General features: G+C 39.7%; 2 long non-coding RNA genes across 2 annotated transcripts; one reads left to right on the forward strand and one right to left on the reverse strand.

The window, feature by feature from the left end:
• Window positions 1-2282: 2282 nt before the first annotated feature.
• LOC143420399 (uncharacterized) lies at window positions 2283-3157 on the reverse strand. The gene is made up of 3 exons (XR_013100209.1): window positions 2904-3157; window positions 2633-2791; window positions 2283-2545 (listed from the first exon to the last, which is right to left on the reverse strand). It is a non-coding gene; the product is annotated as an uncharacterized LOC143420399 (long non-coding RNA).
• Window positions 3158-12909: 9752 nt separating this feature from the next.
• LOC112431118 (uncharacterized) lies at window positions 12910-18833 on the forward strand. The gene is made up of 4 exons (XR_013100199.1): window positions 12910-13010; window positions 14734-14766; window positions 18127-18286; window positions 18506-18833. It is a non-coding gene; the product is annotated as an uncharacterized LOC112431118 (long non-coding RNA).
• The last annotated feature ends 4976 nt before the right edge of the window (window positions 18834-23809 follow it).

Here is a 23809-nt window from a genome sequence, read left to right on the forward strand (position 1 = left end):
AGTGCATACACTAGGGTTTCAGTGTCCGGAGCACTAAGTGTTGAGATCCACACTGGGACTATCATTGATGTACTCCCACCTTCACCTCCACTCACACAACATGATAATGACAACGTACTTTCTTCAACTGCGCCTTGTGTTGATGCTGCTGTAGAACGATCTTCATGCAATGGCGTTGGGTGACTCTTTCTGCATATGCCACACATGGCCCTGTTCCTACAGTCTTTAGAATTGTGACCCTTTCTTAGACATGCAAAACACAACTTATTTTCAAGTATGCATTTTTTCTTATCCTCTACAGACATGTCCATAAGCCTCTTGCATTTATGTATGGAATGGTTCTCACTACAGCAAATACACTGGCCATTATTGGAATTTTGTGTTGGTGTGGTCCATTTCTTTGGTTTCCCTGCATCTCCCAACTTGATTTCACCAGGGTCAGATTTGGCGGTGGAGCTTGATGGAATCGGGGGTTTCACATTTGTGGCAAACGTGTTTGCTTTTGAACGCTTCATCTCTCTTGCTGGTGCCTCTGCAGAGTGCCTTAAGGCATGTAAGGATGACACTGGATTGCATGCGATGCGTGACTCCTTAGAGATAAAGGAAGCAAACTCATGAAAGCTTGGATAGTCGTTGCCCCGATCTAGCTGCTCTGTGACATAACGGTTCCATCTAGATGTCACCCAATCAGGAAGCTTGACTAGTATTTTCTGATTCTCCTCACAGTCGTTAAGAACCTGTAAGCCCTTTACGTGAGGCATGGCATTACTACATGTTTGGAGGAAATCACTGAAATCTCTTAACTTGAGATATTCCTTTCCACCAATCTTCGGCCACCCATTTAGCTTATCTCTGAAAGCCCGCTGCACTACAAAGGAATGGCCATATCTAGCATTTAACCTATCCCATGCTTGTTGATAGGCTTCTTCATCTTTTCTGTAGAAGCTGCCTTCAAGAGAGGATTTTGCCTCACCTGCTATGTACTTTTGCAGGTAGAATAGCCTGTCTGCAGGGTCAGAGCATCGTCTCTCTATGAGGGCTTTGAAGCTTATGCTCCATTCTGTAAACTTCAGAGGATCGCCCGAGAATACAGAAGGTTCTGGAGTTGGCAAGCGAGTAAGAGCTAATGACTCTTGTAGCGATTGGACCAATGATGTCTCGTTTTGCACAACCTGCCGTTCTTGATCTGGGATGTGGTGAGCGAAGGGGTGTGCATCACTCACTTTGCTGAATGGAGGACTGCGTGTCCCATCCCTTCCCTCTTCTTCAGTGTAGACATTTAGCTTTGCCTGAATTACATCAATGTCCCTCTGATTTTCAAGTTTTCTCAACTGCTGACGTTGAGCTTCGATGGCAGCTTCCATATCAATTTCGGCTTTCTTTGCAGCCAGCTGAGCAGCCACTTCCGCTCTCATAGCTGGAATGCTAGGTGACTCTGAGAGATGGTTAGAATTGTGACAGCTGGGTGCAGTAACTCTGGAGGCTGTGGATCCATATATGGACCTAGCATATTCATTATCAAGTAGCATGCGTAACCTTGATCTTTCCGCCACCGTGTCAAACTCACCTTCATCTTCAGTCAGACGTACTCTCATCAGCTGCAGCAAGTCGGCCGTCATGGCTGAGCATGCATCGATCTTTCTTCGAAATTCTTGACTTGGTGAGGTTTGGAGTCGAATTCTGTCATACTGTTCCTTTAATTCAGACTCAAGCTTCTCAGCCTCATCCATCATATCATACATGTCACTCTCAGAGCATACTTGCTTTAACTTTGTGCGAATGTCTCTTACGTTGCTTTTCCATTTCTCGTATGTTGCTTTGAACCTCTTCTCCTTTTGAGTTAACTCTTGATCTTTCAGTTCCTGCATTTTTGGCGTTAATCGCCTTTCACGAGAGGATTTTCTTGCTTTTGTCTCAGATTTCTCAGACACTACACTTTTTTCCTCTTCCAAATCCCCTGCATCTTGTACTTCTGACATAACATCAGGGTGACTATGACCATCTTTAGACATTTTCAGACTTTAAAGGGGGTATCTTATGAAGAGGACAAGATAACTAAGGTAATTACAAGAATGGATGTAATAGGCGGAGAATTATTAAAATTAACACAAAGGAACCTTAGCTTAGATTCTTACGTATGACAGCAAATAAATTTTCAGTTTCAGCCTTCATGAAGCTTGCAAGCAACAGGTAAGAAAACAACAATAATTTCCAGAACTTCAACAGATTGTCCTTTTTTTTTTCTTTTCTTTTTTTTTCCTTTTTTTGTTTGTTTGTTTGTTTGTTTGTTTGTTTTTTTTACACAATCCGAAATTTGAACACTATTAATTCCTTGTCCATTACAGCAAATTTGTAGCTCATGTTCTATCCATCAACTCATGAGGCATAATAACTGCGCAATATAGCCTGAGGACTCACGCTTTAGCCTGAAACCGCTTCTTGGAGTGTCCGCTGAATCTGCAGCTCCCGATTGGTTGTCACAAAATGCAAAGCAACGTGTCCACTGAAGCCTGTAGCTCGCTGCAGGATGAGAAGCAACCGAGACCTGTAGCTTGCTGCAGGATGAGAAGAGCTTTGCACACCGAAGCCTGTAGCTTGCTGCAGGAGGGGAAGCGCGTTTGCAAACCGAGACCTGTAGCTTGCTGCAGGATGAGAAGAGCTTTGCACACCGAAGCCTCCAGATGGATTGGGACACGTTTTCACTGTTTCTACTCTGGTCGAAAGAATCCACGCTTCGTACTGATGTCCACAATTCTTTTATTCCTCTCACAATCATGGAGCACCGTGAAAACTAGAAACAAGTAAAATAATATCGATAGCACATATGATATTCATCTCAGCCACTTATTTCCTTTCACAAGGTGCACAAGTGTTAAACAAATAACAGCATAATGATTTTTTACCGTGTACGCCTTGTAAAACCAGCAGTAGAAAAGTTGTATATTCTGAAAAGTCCGCCGTGTTAGCGTTCTGTCTTGTCTCTCCCGCGCACAACTTCCGGTTCCCGCAACTCACAGGAAGTGACTACTTCACAATAATATTTTAACAGAAACATTTCTTATAAGCAGGATATATCACTGGATTCATAGATTACCTTTCCTACTGCAAATGTACACAAGCATGAGAAGCAAATAAAGAAAACAAATAGAAAACAATAACGATCTCCGATTCACTTTGGTGTTGTCATGGCAACCCACACAAACATTTCAGCGTCAGCTACACTCCCCTTTTTCCCCAGAGGAGATCAGAAGTCATTCAGAGCCATACGAGTCTGCAATTAGCTGGGAGCGAGAGCTTGAGCCCTGGAGGTCTGACTGAAAGAGAAACCGCATCGGTTTAACAGACAAATTAAGAGTCTGACCTCTTAACAGTGGACAGGGTGGTGGAGATGTTCTGAGGGTGAGGCGGTCCTGTGTGGTCTGAGCTCTCCACTGCAAACCTCGGACAGGAACAGAAACTGCAAGACAGACATAAAAACACTTCTTTTACACACACTTTGATGGCCTAACCTCTGTGTTTTTTACATTCATGTGTTTACGTGTGATGTACATGACTATTGTGCATCTGGCTCAGTGTTTGATATTGTAAAGCAAAGTCAATAACAGCAAAAATTTAATATTTTACTTTTTATTTCTGTCGCCCTCCTGCATCAATCCCAGAATCACCCACACCCTTTACCACATTTGCTTACTTTAGAGACTCCAGACACCAGGAAGTGGGAGAAATTTCTCTTATAATAAGATACGGTAATCTTTCTGACAATAGGTGAGATTGCTTTTAAATATGGAAACGGGGATAGTCACAAGAAGTTTGAGAGGCACAACTCAGACAGAAGAGCAGACAGAGAAAAGCCATGTGGATAGGAGCTACTCTCCCGAGCTAAGGTTAGCCACAGAGGGCATGGATGCAGACGAGCCCAGCCTCCTGAACATCCCGAAAGAGCTTCGTGACTTTAGGAAACACAACAACAAACAATATGCACATATTAGACGAGGGTTAAGAAGAGTTGATGCTAGAATGGAAGAAGCAGAGGGGCGATTCGACGAGACTGAGACGGTGCTACAGTTGTTTATTTTATTCATAAACTTCACTATTTCATTAATTATTTCATGGTTTCTTTGCATCTTCATCTGTAGCAGCGGTCTCCAACCTTTTTTGCGCCACGGACCGGTTTATGCCCGACAATATTTTCACGGACCGGCCTTTAAGGTGTCACGGATAAATACAACAAAATAAAACTAGTACCGGTACCGAAAAAAAGAAGATTTATTCATAACACATGTGAAAAGACCCAGGAAAACCGAGTTAACGACCAAAACGATAACAAAATAACGCTGAAAACCGATAAAAACCTTGAAAACCATACATTTCACACCTGAGACTCTACTCTCGCGGCCCGGTACCAAACGACTCACGGACCGGTACTGGTCCGAGGCCCGGGGGTTGGGGACCGCTGATCTGTAGCACTTACACATCGGTGTATGTTCCTTGTGTTTGCTTACATTAAAATACCAGCACTAATGACCAGAGCATACAAATGCAGCTTTTCATATTTGACAATATATTTTGAAAGCACAAGACAAATCACAAACAGTTTTCAATGTAGGTTTGGTTTTTTATTTTGTTTTATTTTTCAGTTCTTGATTTGATGGTGATGTGATGCTATATTACATGTTTTTAAGATTCAGCTGAATTTAATATTTGTAATATAGCATCGAATCACAACCGTCTCCTCAAGTTGCTTTATACTGTAAGATAGAGACCCTACAGTAGCAGCAAGAAAACCCCAAATATTAATAATCCCTTATGAGCAAGCACTTGGCGACAGTGGGGAGGAAAAACTACCTGTAACAGGCAGAAACCTCCGGCAGAACCAGGCTCAGAAGGGACGGCCATCTGCCTCGGCCGGTGGGGGGTGATGGTAACGATAATACGAGGAGACACGATGAAGAATATTTCTCAGTCTAATTAAAGTCGAATGAAATAGTTTTAAAATAAAATATACCTCAGATGTTAACTCTGAGGCCAGACTGCTTTAAGATTTTAAAAGAGGTATTTGAAAAAAATCAAGATGACAATTTAGTCATCAGTACTGCCTTTAAAGCAGCAGCTGAACGGCTTCTTCAAAGCTTTTAACACTGCTGAAAAAAACCTGGCAAGTTTGGATTTCTTTGGAGGATTCACGAAGCCACCGAGATTCATTGCTATGTGCATCAGAATAGTGTCGTCAAAAGATGAATCTTCTGATATCATTACATTGAAGAACTTGTCTGCAGATCCAAACTCCTCGATAAGGCCTTTAGCTGTGGCCTTGACTAATTTATTCATGTTATTATTAAGAATTTTTAGGTATTCGGTGCATCTATCTTCAGAAAGTACCAAATCTGTCAGATGGTTGACAACTAAGTCTATTTTTCCTCGATCCAGAAGATTTCTGGCATTTTTGTGCAATTTGTGTTTTATTCTCATGACCAGAGAAACGCTAAATTGATTTGAAATTAGCCAATCATCAGGTGACACTGATGTTTCTGACAGTTCTTCCTCTGGGTTTTCAGAGGTTGCTGGCTGACTTTGACCCTCTGTGGGTCCAGAGTGAGACACTAATGCCTGATCACCAATATTCATTGCTAGGTGCTTCAGAATAGTGTCGTCAAAAGATGAATCTTCTGACAACATTACATCGAAGAACTTGTCTGCAGATCCAAACTCCTTGATAAGACCTTCAGCTGTGGCCTTGACTAATTCAACCCTGTTCATTTTAAGAATTTCCAGGGATTCGGTGCATCTCATTTCAGAAAGTACCAAATCTGTCAGATGGTTGATAACTAACTCTAATTTTTCTGGGTCCAGAAGATTTCTGGTATTTTTTTGCAAATTTTGTGCGATACTTGTGGCTAGAAGAGTACTAAATATATTGGCAATGAGCTTAGCATGAATTGACACTGATGTTTCTGACAGCTCTTCCTCTGGGTTTTCAGAGGTTGCTGGCTGACTTTGACCCTCTGTGGGTTCAGAGTGAGACACTAATGCCTGATCACCAATATTCATTGCTAGGTGCTTCAGAATAGTGTCGTCAAAAGATGAATCTTCTGACAACATTACATCGAAGAACTTGTCTGCAGATCCAAACTCCTTGATAAGACCTTCAGCTGTGGCCTTGACTAATTCAACCCTGTTAATTTTAAGAATTTCCAGGGATTCGGTGCATCTCACTTCAGAAAGTACCAAATCTATCAGATGGTTTATAGCCAAGTCTAATTTTTTTGGATCCAGAAGATTTCTGGTATTTTTGTGCAAATTTTGTGCGATTCTTGTGGCTAGAAGAGTACTAAATTGATTGGCAACAAGTTTAGCATGAATTGACACTGATGTTTCTGACAGCTCTTCCTCTGGGTTTTCAGAGGTTGCTGGCTGACTTTGACCCTCTGTGGGTTCAGAGTGAGACACTAATGCCTGATCACCAATATTCATTGCTAGGTGCTTCAGAATAGTGTCGTCAAAAGATGAATCTTCTGACAACATTACATCGAAGAGCTTGTCTGCAGATCCAAACTCCTTGATAAGACCTTCAGCTGTGGCCTTGACTAATTCAACCCTGTTCATTTTAAGAATTTCCAGGGATTCGGTGCATCTCATTTCAGAAAGTACCAAATCTGTCAGATGGTTGATAACTAACTCTAATTTTTCTGGATCCAGAAGATTTCTGGTATTTTTTTGCAAATTTTGTGCGATTCTTGTGGCTAGAAGAGTACTAAATTGATTGGCAATGAGCTTAGCATGAATTGACACTGATGTTTCTGACAGCTCTTCCTCTGGGTTTTCAGAGGCTGCTGGCTGACTTTGACCCTCTGTGGGTTCAGAGTGAGACACTAATGCCTGATCACCAATATTCATTGCTAGGTGCTTCAGAATAGTGTCGTCAAAAGATGAATCTTCTGACAACATTACATCGAAGAACTTGTCTGCAGATCCAAACTCCTTGATAAGACCTTCAGCTGTGGCCTTGACTAATTCAACCCTGTTCATTTTAAGAATTTCCAGGTTTTCTGTGCATCTCACTTCAGAAAGTACCAAATCTATCAGATGGTTGATAGCCAAGTCTAATTTTTTTGGATCCAGAAGATTTCTGGTATTTTTGTGCAAATTTTGTGCGATTCTTGTGGCTAGAAGAGTACTAAATTGATTGGCAATGAGCTTAGCGTGAATTGACACTGATGTTTCTGACAGCTCTTCCTCTGGGTTTTCAGAGGTTGCTGGCTGACTTTGACCCTCTGTGGGGTCAGTGTCAGAGACTGATGCCTGATCACTGCTTGTATTTGAAACCAGGTCCGGGTCTTCTGCACTCACACAAACTGGCTGATTGGTGAGATCAGTAACTGGACTTGACTGTGATGTAAACAGTCTGTCGCTTGTTTCACCAGCATCTGCTCCAATCATAACTTCTTCCTTTGATGGGGTCAGCACTCTTACTATATCTTCCACGGCACCAGAAATTTTGTCATTTATAATAGTTTGGGTTAAAGTTTCATTCTCCAACCAGAAAAGAAGGTTTTGTAAGAACCTTTCCACTGAATCTTCTACGAGCACATATGGCACCTCAGGAGCAGAGGGTACATTACAGTTACCCTGTGAAGTCTTAGAGAAGTCAGACTCTGAGAGACTTTTACCCATTTGCATCGTGGGGGCTGGATATGTTGACTCGACATGGTCGTACACATTTTCTGTCAACTCCCTTGAAAACATCTCCTTACTTGTCAGGTCAAGGTTTCCTGCCTGGGTTAATTTACTAAACAGCCTATTCATAAGTGGCATAAATTGACTGAAGTTGAGCGGAGAAGAACTTTTAACTGTGGTTTCTAAGGTTGGTGATTTTCTGGGAACTTCTGAGGGATTCATGTGTTCGCTTTTCCTGGAGTCAGCTCTTTCACTCTCAGGGGAGGTTGCCTGTTGTCTCTGAAAGGTCAAAAATCCTTTGCTTTTCTTCAAATGATCTTTCAGCTCACTGTTCATTTTTTCAAATTCTATTTTAGCAAACCTGAAGAAGTGTTGTTTTACTTCATCTGGTTTTATAATTAGGGCGCATGATGCAAAAAAGTCTTTCACCTTTTTGATCACCAGGTCCACGTCAAAAGCAGGCTTGGGTGAGCTACACTTCTCACTTAATGTGATATCTTCTGCATCAGGATACTGAATGTTTGCAATTAACACATTTACAATGTCAACTGCAGCTTTATCTGCATGATCTTCATCATGTAAATAATTCAGATTGTTGAGGATTGTTTCAACATCCCTTTGAGCTTTCTCCTCAGCTTCTGCAAACTCATCACTTTCTTTTTCCTCCACAGGTTGCAGTTCTATGTGACAGTCCTGGTCATCTTTACTTATCTCTCTGTCTGTACTCCACCTCATGAGAGCCATACTTATTTCTTTAATTGTTCCCATCTCAGAGAGCTTGGATTCAAGACTCTCATCACTTGAACTAAAGGAAGTGGGTAAAGCCCCCCTCATGCACAGGCCGCTCAGCTTACCTTTATATTTCTTCAGACATGAGAAAGCATGAGAAACCATGCATCTGAGGTTTTTTATGTTTGTTATTTTTCTGGTGACATAAATAGAATCCGGGTTTTCTGGGACTAGAACCCAACCCGAGTTGACTTTATTTGAGATCTCCTCCTCAATCATCTGTGTCAGCGCCACAGCGCTTTCACACTCCTCATGGGTGACATGAAGAGCAGCAGCAAAGCTGGTTGAGAGAGAGTCTCCCAATACGGGGCTTATTTTTGTCACGGCTAACCTAAGGTATGTCTGGGATGCATCATTTAATTGGTCCTGACCTCCTAGAAGTAACGTTTTTATGGTGCTTGCACTAACTGACTGAATGACATCAGTAATCATATCAGCCAGTGCTACTTGGACATCAGAGTCCCAGATCCCATTTTCTATCAAGCGCCACTGTAATCCAGAGAGCCTATCGAAACACCCGCTGATAGCAGGTGAAATCGCCTCTGAAGTAATGCGGGTAGGGATTCTAATATTGAATAAAGACATTGTCAATGACTTAGTTTCGCTACAATTACTTTGGAAATCCGTTTTCAGAAAGCTTTCAGAAAGGGAAGATCGCGGTCTGTACATTTAACGCACGACAACTAAAATGCAAAATGCAAGATTCAGGTCCCGCTGTTTCACCCCTATTTATAGACTCGAGTGGAGGTCACGTGCTGCAAGATCAAAGGCACGTACTGTGACATCAAAGCAGAAAGGAACTGAGCTGTGTGACGTCATGCCGCGAGCGTTCACCTACATGCACGTGCACACGTGAGCGATCACTAATAAATCACAGACGCATCAACGTCGGTGTTGTCAAACTTTCAATCATACCTGCAGCCAGTTACCCAGCCAACATGTATATATGGGCCCCACCTGGTTTTTGCTCGGGCTGGATGGGTACCATGTGGGCGTGGGCTCAAACTGGGCTTTTTGTATGGGGCCTACTTGGGTTCTTCACATTAAACCCATATGGGCCATCCCAAGTGAGCACTTTTAGTAGGTCCTAGCTGGGTCAAACATGGGAAACACTTAACTTGGTCCAAAATGGGAAACACATGTAGGACCCACTTGGGTTTTCCACCTGGGATAGACATGGGCAAACACAGTCATTTAAGGATAGGCTGTTGTTGTGTGCCCCAGGTGGGGCAAAGTTAGGTAATCAATATATGTTTTAGTATCGATGACACAGGTGGGCCCCACCTGGTCAAACTAAATGGGTCGCACATGGGCAAATGCAAGTCAGACCCTGAAAACATGTCTATGTGGGCCCCAGGTGGGGCAAAGTGAGGTAATCAATATATTTTTTTAGCACTGATGACATAGGTGGGGCCCACCTGGTCAAACTATATGGGTCGCACATGGGCAAATGCAAGTCAGACCCTGAAACATGTCTATGTGGGCCCCAGGTGGGGCAAAGTTAGGTAATCAGTATATATTTTTTAGTACTGATGACACAGGTGGGGCCTACCTGGCCAAACTATATGGGTCACACATGGGCAAATGCAAGTCAGACCCTGAAAACATGTCTATGTGGGCCCCATATGGGTTATGTTAAGTTAATATGGGCATATATTTTATGTGGGCTCAAGATTGTTTAGTATATATGGGACCCACTTAGGTTTCTCACATTAAAGCCATATGGGCAAAACCGAGTGGAAACATATAGTAGGTCCTGGCTGGGTCAAACATGGGAAACACTTCACTTGTTTCAAAATGGGAAACACACGTAGGACCCACTTGGGTTTTTCACCTGGGTTAGACATGGGCAAACACAGTCATTTAAAGAAAAGCATTTGCTGTGTGCCCCAGGTGGGGCAAAGTGAGGTAATCGGTATATATTTTTTGGTACTGATGACATAGGTGGGGCCCACCTGGTCAAACTATATGTGTCACACATGGGAAAATGCAAGTCAGACCCTGAAAACATGTCTATGTGGGCCCCAAATGGGTTGTGTTAAATTAATATGGGCATATATTTTACATGGGCTCAAGATTGTTTAGTATATATGGGACCCACTTGCGTTTCTAACATCAAATCCATATGGGTGGGCATCCAATGTAGGTCCTAGTTGGGTTAGTGATGGTAAATGTGTACATTGGTTCAAAATGGTAGCACATGCTTATGTGAGGATTCTTCTTCTGTGAAGTGCCTGAGAAAGTGTTATTTGAATAAAGGAGGATTTATTCCAAACAAGCCCATCACAGATTGCGCACAACCCAGGGAGTTCTGAAAGTCAAATTGTAAAAATAATCTCAAAAGAAAGTATGAACATAACTCTCTTTTATAACCTGCAGACGGCACCCATGTGGTACCATTCTCTAAGAAATCACCCTAACTTTAACATATTTGGCACAACCTCAGTCTATCACTTTTGCTACCCTTACGTACAGTCAGATGTTCTTGACCCTTCATTTTTGACCCTCTCAGTATTTAGCCTTGGCTAGCAAATGTACTCAAAGTCCACATTGAGACCTCAAGATGTTATGTGTTATCAGACACTACAACCCAGCTGTCAAGTGAGACTATAGGAACTTTGGTGTTTTTGAACATTCAATGTTACTCAAAACACTCTGCACACTATTCCAAATAACTGGTTTGAAACTGGTTACTTTTTAATTTTAGATTTCATTTTATGTACTTAATGTGAACTCTGCATGGTAGGCTGCATGGTGAGGCTCAGATAAGATAAAATAAGGACTTCATGATTCTTCTTAGGTAAATTCACTTGTCACAGCAGCAATAATAAGTGATTAAAACGGACACAAGAGTAGAAAAAAAGAAAAGCAAAAAATACGAATAAAAAACCTAAGATAAAAGTGAATTACACAGACAAAATCCAGATTTGGCATTTGCAAATTAAGGATTACTGGTTGTTCAAACAATTAAGACTATTTACTTGAGCAAACATGCAGTTGAGGATTTTTAGTAGATCAGACACACTCTACTGTATTAGAGAAAAGACAGTTAGTTACATGGAAGATGGAAGTTTTGGTTAATCAGATCCAGTAAAGCTCCTGAAGCATATTACCGATCTGTTAAAATGTTACTCTTCAAACTTGTGCCCTCAAATTATATAACCAGAAATAATTTATATTTTCTTTGAACTAGTGGAAAGGAGAGGGAATGGGGTCTTTCAAGCAGTCACACTTCAACTGTGAAACTCCCTTGTCCTTATGGTTCAAAACCAGTCTAATGTTAAAAGAGCTTTTAGGTAAACTGTTATTCTTCTTCTTATCATTATTATATTTTTATTAATTATATTTTTATTATGATGTTGATTTGGGTGACACTTTTTGATAAATATTATATATTACTTTTTAAAACATATCCGGTTGTTCAGTGATGACGCGACGAATCCTACTTCCGGGTCTAAAGTAGTCTGCGTTTAATATGGCTTTTGTGTTGTTAACATGTTTAATGTTATGTATTTTCTTCTATTTGATCTCAAAAAGCTCCTAAAACAGTCAGTGATCCCTGTTGACCTCCCTCGGCTTTTATTACCGCTAATCATTTATTTAAGCTCAGTTTTTAAAACCTTAGGATGTAACTACAGCCCAGCCCATGCAGCAGTATATGAATGACTAACCTCGTATTGTGGATGGATTATCTCAGTTGTTCTCCTGGCTGAAGTTTGGTCCTTTTACAGCATCCTGCCATGCGATTACATTTGTTCCTGACCACCGAGAACACTCACGTTAACTTTTATCGAGTGGAAAAAAGTTAGCTTGTTTATATTATGCTAACATAGCTGTGTCGCTAGCGGTCACGTAGCACATCATTATATACCAGCTAGCCCAACTTCAGTAACCCTACAAACGTCACTGCTGTTTAGTTTTCTGTCTTCATTTATGCTGGAAGTGATAGCAGAGCTGTACGTTTTAATTTGTTTCCAAAACCCCGCAGTCAGGACATGCTATATTGTATTAGATAGAAGCTAGCGAGCTAACTCCCTGCTAACTTCTAACTCCGTTAAATGTCATAAATTCCGTTTTCATGGATGCCTGGATGTTAAACTCAATTGTTACACCTGGTAGAGCAGAACGTTGATCATTTTATTAAAGATGAAAGACTTTAGACAGTTTTTCAACTCTCAGTAATCCCATAGTGATCGTTTGATATATGGACCTGCAGCGGAGTTTAGACCCAGACACGGCTAGTGACGTCAGACTGAACAACCGGATTAACCATCCCTATGCTTAAAAAACTTTTAAAAATAAAATTGTTCTTTTAAACTTGTGCATTGTTTGACTTTTAAAATTTTTGTATCAGGTGTAAAACGACTTTTTAAATAAAGTTGTTTTTAATGTGAGCAGCTCCTATTGGCTCGTTTAAAAAGAGGGAGCAGATTGTACCGCCTAGCGTCTAGTCTTCGCGGTCTTTCGTCTGTTGCGCCTTTTCTCTCCCTGGTGTTTAAGAACGTGGAGGACAAAAGGATACCAAAGAATCGAAAACTATGACAAAGGTAAATACTTAAAGTTTGATACGTTTTCATCAATGGTTATTTTAGTAACTTTCTATAGTCGTCCTAAACGGTATAAGGGGGAGAAGCATAACATCTTTAGCTAGCAGGTAGAACTGGGTTAATTTGCTGCATTGTCTTTGGCAAACATAATTTAAAGTTAATTAAAAAACTCTTACTGCCTATATTCTACTCAATAAAGTTCATCTTATCTTATTCTGTTTTCATTGCACCATTCTCTCTATACAGTTTTTGAATTTACACACTATAACGTACACGGCAGTTTTTTTCTGTGCTTCTGCAACTGTTTCTTGGGTTTTCCTATAAGGTTTTTGTAATTAATTTAAAAAATTTATATTATTTTTTTGGCTTTAGTGGATTCCTGCTCAGCTAACTCGGCCATTATGCACTACCCAGTAAACAAAATGGCTGAACAGTATCTTAAATGTCTGAACATGAGCTAGTCATACCATGTTACGTAATATTCATGTGCAGTGTAGCAAGGTGATTGTTTAAATTACAGGAGTAGATGCCTGCAGCTGAAACGGTTTTCTGATCTGAATACGGTAATGTTACCAGATATGCATTGTACTATGGGAAAACGGTGGTGGATCAGTGTGTAAAAAGCCCCCAAAAGAAATACACAGCGTCTTTAGCTCAAACACTGTCTGATCACTCTCTTAGATACTGTGCTGTTCCATCTAGTTATTGGTTACTGAGAAATGTTAGGTCATTAATTAATTAAGAGAGTGCAGCTGTTCAGATCAGATGGTGAAGTAGGAAAATGCAGAACATGTTATTATAGCTGAATGCTGTGTAAAATACTAGTAATAAATCTAACTCCCATTTATGGCTTTTACTACTGTGGGGCTAAATAAAAAATTACAGACATAATGAAATCTGCTACAATTACAAAGCTTAAGTTTAAAACAATTATTATATATTAAGCATTTTTTTGCTCTTTTTTTTTTTAATTCTTTTTGCTAATAATGGACTCAATTTTATTATCAACTTCAAAGACCTATTAAACTTTTAAACCATTAAATCCAGGAAATTAGATGCCCGTAAATGTACGAGACCCTCTTTATGTCTAGTATCCCCAAATATTTAATAATCCTTTCTAAAAGTACACAAATTTTGTTCTTTTCAATTAAATATTGCATGTTCAATGTATTCTTGAGCAGGTAAAAATTCCACTAAATTAGTTTTTGCATATTTTTAAGTATAATCAAATTTTTATAGTTTGCGAGTACTTTTAATTTGGAGATTTTGCCACTTGATTTGAAGTTTGGATAGTGCTTTATAGTAATTTGTAAATGTTTTGAACTCATCTGGCTTCTTAATAATTTAATAAAAAATTAACAAGCCATGTAATAATTTGAAAACCACTAGGGACCACTTATAAAAAAGTAATTCCTTTTTTACTTAAAGGAATTTAGGATTTATGTCTGTCAAGTCATTTGTTCTGGCATAAGTCACCATTTTGATATATCTTCCTGTGACTTTAAAGTCTGTCAGCTAGTTAGATACATTTTTGCACTGCTAGTGTTTGCTGCTTGAATTAGTCAGTTTATCATATAAACACATGCAGTGCCTTTCAAACTTTTAATTACACTGTTCATTTTGTGCATTAGTAAGAGAATCTTTTATATTGAATTATCCTGGGAAAAAACAAAAATGTTTGTATTTTCTCATGCACTTTCTTTCATTTCCTTATCACGTTTAGATTCTTCAAGATCACAAGCACCATCTTTGACATGTAAGTAACTTTCATATTATTTGTATTACTTATTATTATTATTATTATTATTTTTGAAAAGTGATGGTCTTTGGGGCATCCTTTTTTTTTTATTGGTATTAAGTATATATATTTATTTAGGCACAGGAGGCAATGATCTATTTTAAAATTTAACATTTATTTAATTTTCATCTTTTATGCTAACAATAATGCCAACAGTGTTCTCTTCACTTGACCCACAACTCTGACAGTTTTGGTCCTCTGCTCTCCTCACAATTGGCTGATTTCCATCTGAGCTGCTACTGTCAACTGCATTAAACTGATTTTACATTGCCTTGTTATTCTAATCTTTATCTGCGTTTTGGACTCCAAACATTCACACCTGCTGTTAGTAACCAGAGCTCACAAGAGTGTAAGGCGTGTAGTTCAATAAAGTGATCGATGTGTTCACTAGCTGATTTCAATAAACCGGTAACTTATCAAATCCATATTTTATAGGAAGTACATTACTTTTAAAAGTGGTAATAAACACGGTAACCAATAAAAATTTAAATTTCCTGTTATAAAAAAAAATACTGCAGTGAGCTCGGTTTTCTAACACCAGGTGTGAACATCTACAGTCTTTAAGCGCTGGTAAAGATTTAAAAATAAAAGCATTCAATAACATAACATTAAACAGTAAATTAGTTTGATGGTGTTGACTGCAGCAGCTCAATGTTAATCAGCTGATGGTGATGGAAGCAGATGAGCGTTTTTCATCATGGTTGTTAGTGATGTGTTGGTCAAAACGAAACGGCTCTTTGAAGTGAACGACACAAGCGTGTTTTTTCTCTCTCTCTCACCCTCTCTCTCGCACTTTTTTTCCGCTTCACTCTGCACGCGAGCCTTGTGCTTTGCGCTGGGAAGAGGGGGGAGGGGCGGTTGTTACACACGCAGTAGCACAGTAACAGAGCAGGAGGGAGAGAGAGAGAAAGAGAGCCAGGGACAACAACGTCACATTAGAAAGGTATAGTAATCATCCACAACTATTTTCAATTGCGGATGATAAAGGATTCAGAAAGTTTATTCATGCAGGCCCATATGACAGAGAATGTGCATCTTCTGTTTGTTTTCATATTATAATTTATATTTAATTGTGTTGTGGTTTGCAGTGTTTTGTGTTGTTTCACTTTAAATTTGTTTAAAAGGAAAAAGCTGAAAATTTAAATAGTTAAAAGTTGAAATGTAAATAGTTGTTTTTTTTGTATTATATGATTTATTTATTACATTTTATGTGGAGAGAATAAATAAAAGTATATTTACGGTGGCTGCTAGAGACAAAGCACGTACAAACCCCAAAACACGTACAAAACACAACAGAACTGCTCCAGGATGCTAGGCACAGTGTTGAGATTTTGTTACCTAGTGGCTACACAAGCCAGGAAGTACTAACGACCGGATTTGGTGTGTGGTAGTAACAGGTAAATGAACAGCTTTTGGAATTTTTTATGAATATATATGAGTGCTTGTGTATAAATACACAAAAAATACACATATGATTTCAATTGTGTAAATTAAGTGATCTAGATAGCTCTGTTTTGGAAGTTCAGTTGATGCTAGAAATGGGTTTTGGAGTTTGTACATGCTTTGTCTCTAGGGGCCACCATATATATTTATATATAAACATATATAAATAAAACCACGTTTCTTTTTTTACATTAGTAATTCCTTTTGTTCATAATTTTATATTGTTGTTAATAATAAATTAATTAAAGCAACAAAACAACCTGAAGAGCCGGTTGGGAGCCGAAAGAGCCGGCTTTCTAAAAAGAGACGAAAATCCCATCACTAGTTGTGTAATATGCTGGTATTGATATGATCAAAAATGAACTGAGTTGTTTCGTATTCTATAGAAATTGTACATCTAATTAATAACAAGGCTTTCTGCTGATGTTATTAATTAAAAATTTATTGTTTTATTTTTAAGCAACAACTTTTTAGCATGCAATCAGTCCATGCTGTACAGGACAGATTTGTAAACTGTGCATACAAAAATAGACTATTTTACAAAATTGCTCTTTCAACAAATGTAAATCACAGCAGATTTTTTTTGTTGTAGGTGCACTGTCACAACTAGAAATGTGGGGGGAAGTCCTCAAAGTTGAAGGCAGAACAGGAAAATACATGGAAATAACAATTTTCCTTTAAATGGTAAATGGCCTGCATTTTTATAGCGCTTTTCTAGTCCCTAAGGACCCCAAAGCGCTTCACACTACATTCAGTCATTCACCCATTCACACACACAATCACACACTGGCGATGGCAACCTACATTGTAGCCACAGCTGCCCTGGGGCGCACTGACAGAGCACATCAGTAAAGGTCGATCTGGATACTTGATAACTGTTGGTATAGGTATGACATGAATTTGAATCTCCATTATCACAGGTTTTAATTGGGAGGGAACATGCAGATATACAGGAGGACTATAAACAGCAATTCCTATTGCATACAACTGTTTTAGAAAATACCAACAACACTGTTAATTTATCACTTGCTGGTCTATAGACTTTACAGTGTGGATGGATGGAAAATCCATCTGGCTCCACTCTGGCTGAATTGGTGCTACAAACAACTCTGCGCTCGGCTTTCCTGGCTGTGTGTGGATTTATACTTACACATCCAAATTTTGACCCTATTTTTCTTCCTTTCAGCTGATTGGTCAATTTCATGTCAATCACCAATTAAACAATCCAATCAGAGAACATCTCCAGAAGTTGATTCTGTTCATCTGAACGTAGCATTTTCAGTGGGAGAAAATGCTGCAAGCGCTACGTCCAGATGAACAGAATCAACTTTTGGAGATTTACTTACCTGGATGATTGAGCATGCATCAAGACAATCAGAGAACAGATAGGTTTGGCTGTTGGAGGGCTGCATTACGGAGCTTCAGGTCCTGGAAGAATAAATTCCCTTTTACATACCAGACCAGCATTTTTCTTCATTAGCACGAAGGAAAACAGTCTGTGCGTGTCAGAGTTCTGTGGTTTTTGTGTCACAGGGCTTATAATATGTGTAAAAATCTGGCCAGGGACCATCACATCACACTGCTATCATATTTTTCTGTTGCTATCATGTTTCTTTTCTGAGATGTTGTTACTTTTATGACAGATGTAATGAGAAATCTTCCAGAAAGTTAAATTTTTTATTCTATTCAAATATTTGATTCTGATAACAGATAAAGATTTTTTTTTTTACTTTTGTTCTGCTATTTCATAGTTTATACAAATTTTGGCCAATTCCTATTTATTTTAACCCTTTAGCCCCCAAAAAGTCGCCAGCGACAGGTTTTTCCTAACCAGATGCCAGTATCTAATCTGTCCTTTTTGTATGTTCCCCTCAGGTTGCCATGGTAGCAGATACAGGGGAAACAAGTGTAGACGATGCCACAAGAAGGATGATGAAATTCCTCATATCACCTGAGCTGGCTGTGGAGTACAACATGCTTGGCCGACATGGGGAAAAAAAGTTCAGAGATTTGCGTCTTTTTAATGTTGTGTATGGTAAGTTAGTTTCACTTGAGACATTTGAACTTTAGAAAACTAAACTTTTTTAATAAAGTGTTTGAAAGTGTAACTGAGATTGGTTATCATGCAATTTGTATATATTTTTTGAGGCAATAAAGTGAAATAAACATTGTTCTTTGAAAATCATCACCAAATGAAGTAAGCTAAGATTAACTTTACTTTGGCTTGCCCGTTTTTCTTCTTCTTCATTTGCAGAGGCACTGAAGAATTATTTAACATCAAAAGTCAACTTGCAAGAAGCAGAGAAGGCTCTGTCCAAGTGGTTCAGTGGAGCTAAAGACAGAGGAGGACCGAGGGCTGCAAGGGTACAAAATAGACTTACGGCTCTGTAAAAAAACAAACCCTGCTGATTCAAGATAAGCTTTTGAGTTTTCCATCTGACTTTTTCCCCATGTTGCTACAGTTCCAAATATCTAAGGAATTTTGCTGTAGTTTGACATTTCTAGTTTTTAAACGTTTACGCACTTTGGAATACAGTTACGTAAAATCACAGTTGTTGGACAAAATAAATGTGAAAAATGTTGTTTTGTGTACCCTCGTGATTTTTGAAATGGTTTTATTTACAAACTAGATTTTGTTTGCGGTCAGCTTTAATATATTTGGTGTCTTTGTGTCACAGAACCCGTATTAGCCGTCTGAAAAATTGATTTTGTGACTGTTTTACTACATGGGGCCCACTCAGTGCCAGAACTTAGTCAATTCAAACTAGAAATAAGATGCAAATACAGAACCCACTGCTAATGCCATTCCAACTTTTTAGCTCATGTTTTCCTCATGTTGTACCCACTAAGAACTTGAAAAATGGGGCCTAGGTGGGTTTCAGTGTACTTTGCCCAGTTGGGGTCCATTTAGTTCCCAGATTTTACCTATATAACACCGAGATGGGCTTATAAAATGGGGCCATTATGGAACCCGCGGACAATCCCACTTAAAACCCACTTTTTAGCCTATGTGGTGCCCACATGGTACCCACAAAAACTTGAAAGATGGGGCCTAGGTGGGTTTCTGTGTACTTTGCCCAGTTGGGGTCCATCTAGTTCCCAGATTTTACCAATATAATACCGAGATGGGCTTACAAAATGGGGCCATTATGGAACCCGCGGACAATCCCACTTAAAACCCACTTTTTAGCCTATGTGGTGCCCACATGGTACCCACAAAAAACTTGAAAGATGGGGCCCAGGTGGGTTTCTGTGTACTTTGCCCAGTTGGGGCACATTTAGTTCCCAGATTTTACCAATATAACACCGAGATGGGCTTATAAAATGGGGCCATTATGGAACCTGCGGACAATCCCACTTAAAACCCACTTTTTAGCCTATGTGGTGCCTACATGGTACCCACAAAAACTTGAAAGATGGGGCCCAGGTGGGTTTCTGTGTACTTTTCCCAGTTGGGGCCCATTTAGTTCCCAGATTTTCCTAACATAACACCTATATGGGCATTTAATATGGGGCCATTACGGAACCCGCGGACAATCCTATATGGGGCCCATTTTTCAGCCCATTTCCAAACTATATGGGCCCCACATATAAATGTTGGCTGGGATTCTTTGAAGCTCTCAAATGGGTTGAATGGCGGCTGTTTTCCACCATCATCGCAGAGCATTCCTCCAGCAGGTCCAACGCCTGATTCAACAAAACCCGCGACTCCGGCAGCTGTGCTCCGAAGCAGTTTGCTAATGTGATGCTAACTAGCTAAAGAATCCTAACAGGTACTTAAAAAACAAATTAAAGTCGAATGAAATAGTTTTAAAATAAAATATACCTCAGATGTTAACTCTGAGGCCAGACTGCTTTAAGATTTTAAAAGAGGTATTTGAAAAAAATCAAGATGACAATTTAGTCATCAGTACTGCCTTTAAAGCAGCAGCTGAACGGCTTCTTCAAAGCTTTTAACACTGCTGAAAAAAACCTGGCAAGTTTGGATTTCTTTGGAGGATTCACGAAGCCACCGAGATTCATTGCTATGTGCATCAGAATAGTGTCGTCAAAAGATGAATCTTCTGATATCATTACATTGAAGAACTTGTCTGCAGATCCAAACTCCTCGATAAGGCCTTTAGCTGTGGCCTTGACTAATTTATTCATGTTATTATTAAGAATTTTTAGGTATTCGGTGCATCTATCTTCAGAAAGTACCAAATCTGTCAGATGGTTGACAACTAAGTCTATTTTTCCTCGATCCAGAAGATTTCTGGCATTTTTGTGCAATTTGTGTTTTATTCTCATGACCAGAGAAACGCTAAATTGATTTGAAATTAGCCAATCATCAGGTGACACTGATGTTTCTGACAGTTCTTCCTCTGGGTTTTCAGAGGTTGCTGGCTGACTTTGACCCTCTGTGGGTCCAGAGTGAGACACTAATACCTGATCACCAATATTCATTGCTAGGTGCTTCAGAATAGTGTCGTCAAAAGATGAATCTTCTGATATTACATCGAAGAACTTGTCTGCAGATCCAAACTCCTTGATAAGACCTTCAGCTGTGGCCTTGACTAATTCAACCCTGTTAATTTTAAGAATTTCCAGGGATTCGGTGCATCTCACTTCAGAAAGTACCAAATCTATCAGATGGTTTATAGCCAAGTCTAATTTTTTTGGATCCAGAAGATTTCTGGTATTTTTGTGCAAATTTTGTGCGATTCTTGTGGCTAGAAGAGTACTAAATTGATTGGCAACAAGTTTAGCATGAATTGACACTGATGTTTCTGACAGCTCTTCCTCTGGGTTTTCAGAGGTTGCTGGCTGACTTTGACCCTCTGTGGGTTCAGAGTGAGACACTAATGCCTGATCACCAATATTCATTGCTAGGTGCTTCAGAATAGTGTCGTCAAAAGATGAATCTTCTGACATTACATCGAAGAGCTTGTCTGCAGATCCAAACTCCTTGATAAGACCTTCAGCTGTGGCCTTGACTAATTCAACCCTGTTCATTTTAAGAATTTCCAGGGATTCGGTGCATCTCATTTCAGAAAGTACCAAATCTGTCAGATGGTTGATAACTAACTCTAATTTTTCTGGATCCAGAAGATTTCTGGTATTTTTTTGCAAATTTTGTGCGATTCTTGTGGCTAGAAGAGTACTAAATTGATTGGCAATGAGCTTAGCATGAATTGACACTGATGTTTCTGACAGCTCTTCCTCTGGGTTTTCAGAGGTTGCTGGCTGACTTTGACCCTCTGTGGGTTCAGAGTGAGACACTAATGCCTGATCACCAATATTCATTGCTAGGTGCTTCAGAATAGTGTCGTCAAAAGATGAATCTTCTGACAACATTACATCGAAGAACTTGTCTGCAGATCCAAACTCCTTGATAAGACCTTCAGCTGTGGCCTTGACTAATTCAACCCTGTTCATTTTAAGAATTTCCAGGTTTTCTGTGCATCTCACTTCAGAAAGTACCAAATCTGTCAGATGGTTGATAGCCAAGTCTAATTTTTTTGGATCCAGAAGATTTCTGGTATTTTTGTGCAAATTTTGTGCGATTCTTGTGGCTAGAAGAGTACTAAATTGATTGGCAATGAGCTTAGCGTGAATTGACACTGGTGTTTCTGACAGCTCTTCCTCTGGGTTTTCAGAGGTTGCTGGCTGACTTTGACCCTCTGTGGGGTCAGTGTCAGAGACTGATGCCTGATCACTGCTTGTATTTGAAACCAGGTCCGGGTCTTCTGCACTCACACAAACTGGCTGATTGGTGAGATCAGTAACTGGACTTGACTGTGATGTAAACAGTCTGTCGCTTGTTTCACCAGCATCTGCTCCAATCATAACTTCTTCCTTTGATGGGGTCAGCACTCTTACTATATCTTCCACGGCACCAGAAATTTTGTCATTTATAATAGTTTGGGTTAAAGTTTCATTCTCCAACCAGAAAAGAAGGTTTTGTAAGAACCTTTCCACTGAATCTTCTACGAGCACATATGGCACCTCAGGAGCAGAGGGTACATTACAGTTACCCTGTGAAGTCTTAGAGAAGTCAGACTCTGAGAGACTTTTACCCATTTGCATCGTGGGGGCTGGATATGTTGACTCGACATGGTCGTACACATTTTCTGTCAACTCCCTTGAAAACATCTCCTTACTTGTCAGGTCAAGGTTTCCTGCCTGGGTTAATTTACTAAACAGCCTATTCATAAGTGGCATAAATTGACTGAAGTTGAGCGGAGAAGAACTTTTAACTGTGGTTTCTAAGGTTGGTGATTTTCTGGGAACTTCTGAGGGATTTATGTGTTCGCTTTTCCTGGAGTCAGCTCTTTCACTCTCAGGGGAGGTTGCCTGTTGTCTCTGAAAGGTCAAAAATCCTTTGCTTTTCTTCAAATGATCTTTCAGCTCACTGTTCATTTTTTCAAATTCTATTTTAGCAAACCTGAAGAAGTGTTGTTTTACTTCATCTGGTTTTATAATTAGGGCGCATGATGCAAAAAAGTCTTTCACCTTTTTGATCACCAGGTCCACGTCAAAAGCAGGCTTGGGTGAGCTACACTTCTCACTTAATGTGATATCTTCTGCATCAGGATACTGAATGTTTGCAATTAACACATTTACAATGTCAACTGCAGCTTTATCTGCATGATCTTCATCATGTAAATAATTCAGATTGTTGAGGATTGTTTCAACATCACTTTGAGCTTTCTCCTCAGCTTCTGCAAACTCATCACTTTCTTTTTCCTCCACAGGTTGCAGTTCTATGTGACAGTCCTGGTCATCTTTACTTATCTCTCTGTCTGTACTCCACCTCATGAGAGCCATACTTATTTCTTTAATTGTTCCCATCTCAGAGAGCTTGGATTCAAGACTCTCATCACTTGAACTAAAGGAAGTGGGTAAAGCCCCCCTCATGCACAGGCCGCTCAGCTTACCTTTATATTTCTTCAGACATGAGAAAGCATGAGAAACCATGCATCTGAGGTTTTTTATGTTTGTTATTTTTCTGGTGACATAAATAGAATCCGGGTTTTCTGGGACTAGAACCCAACCCGAGTTGACTTTATTTGAGATCTCCTCCTCAATCATCTGTGTCAGCGCCACAGCGCTTTCACACTCCTCATGGGTGACATGAAGAGCAGCAGCAAAGCTGGTTGAGAGAGAGTCTCCCAATACGGGGCTTATTTTTGTCACGGCTAACCTAAGGTATGTCTGGGATGATGCATCATTTAATTGGTCCTGACCTCCTAGAAGTAACGTTTTTATGGTGCTTGCACTAACTGACTGAATGACATCAGTAATCATATCAGCCAGTGCTACTTGGACATCAGAGTCCCAGATCCCATTTTCTATCAAGCGCCACTGTAATCCAGAGAGCCTATCGAAACACCCGCTGATAGCAGGTGAAAAAGGCTCTGAATTAATGCGGGTAGGGGTTCTAACACTGGATACAGACATTGTCAATGACCTAATTTCGCTACAATTACTTTGGAAATCCGTTTTCAGAAAGCTTTCAGAAAGGGAAGATCGCGGTCTGTACATTTAACGCACGACAACTAAAATGCAAGATTCA

Source organism: Maylandia zebra, linkage group LG9, assembly GCF_041146795.1.
Source record: "Maylandia zebra isolate NMK-2024a linkage group LG9, Mzebra_GT3a, whole genome shotgun sequence".
Taxonomy (NCBI): domain Eukaryota; kingdom Metazoa; phylum Chordata; class Actinopteri; order Cichliformes; family Cichlidae; genus Maylandia; species Maylandia zebra.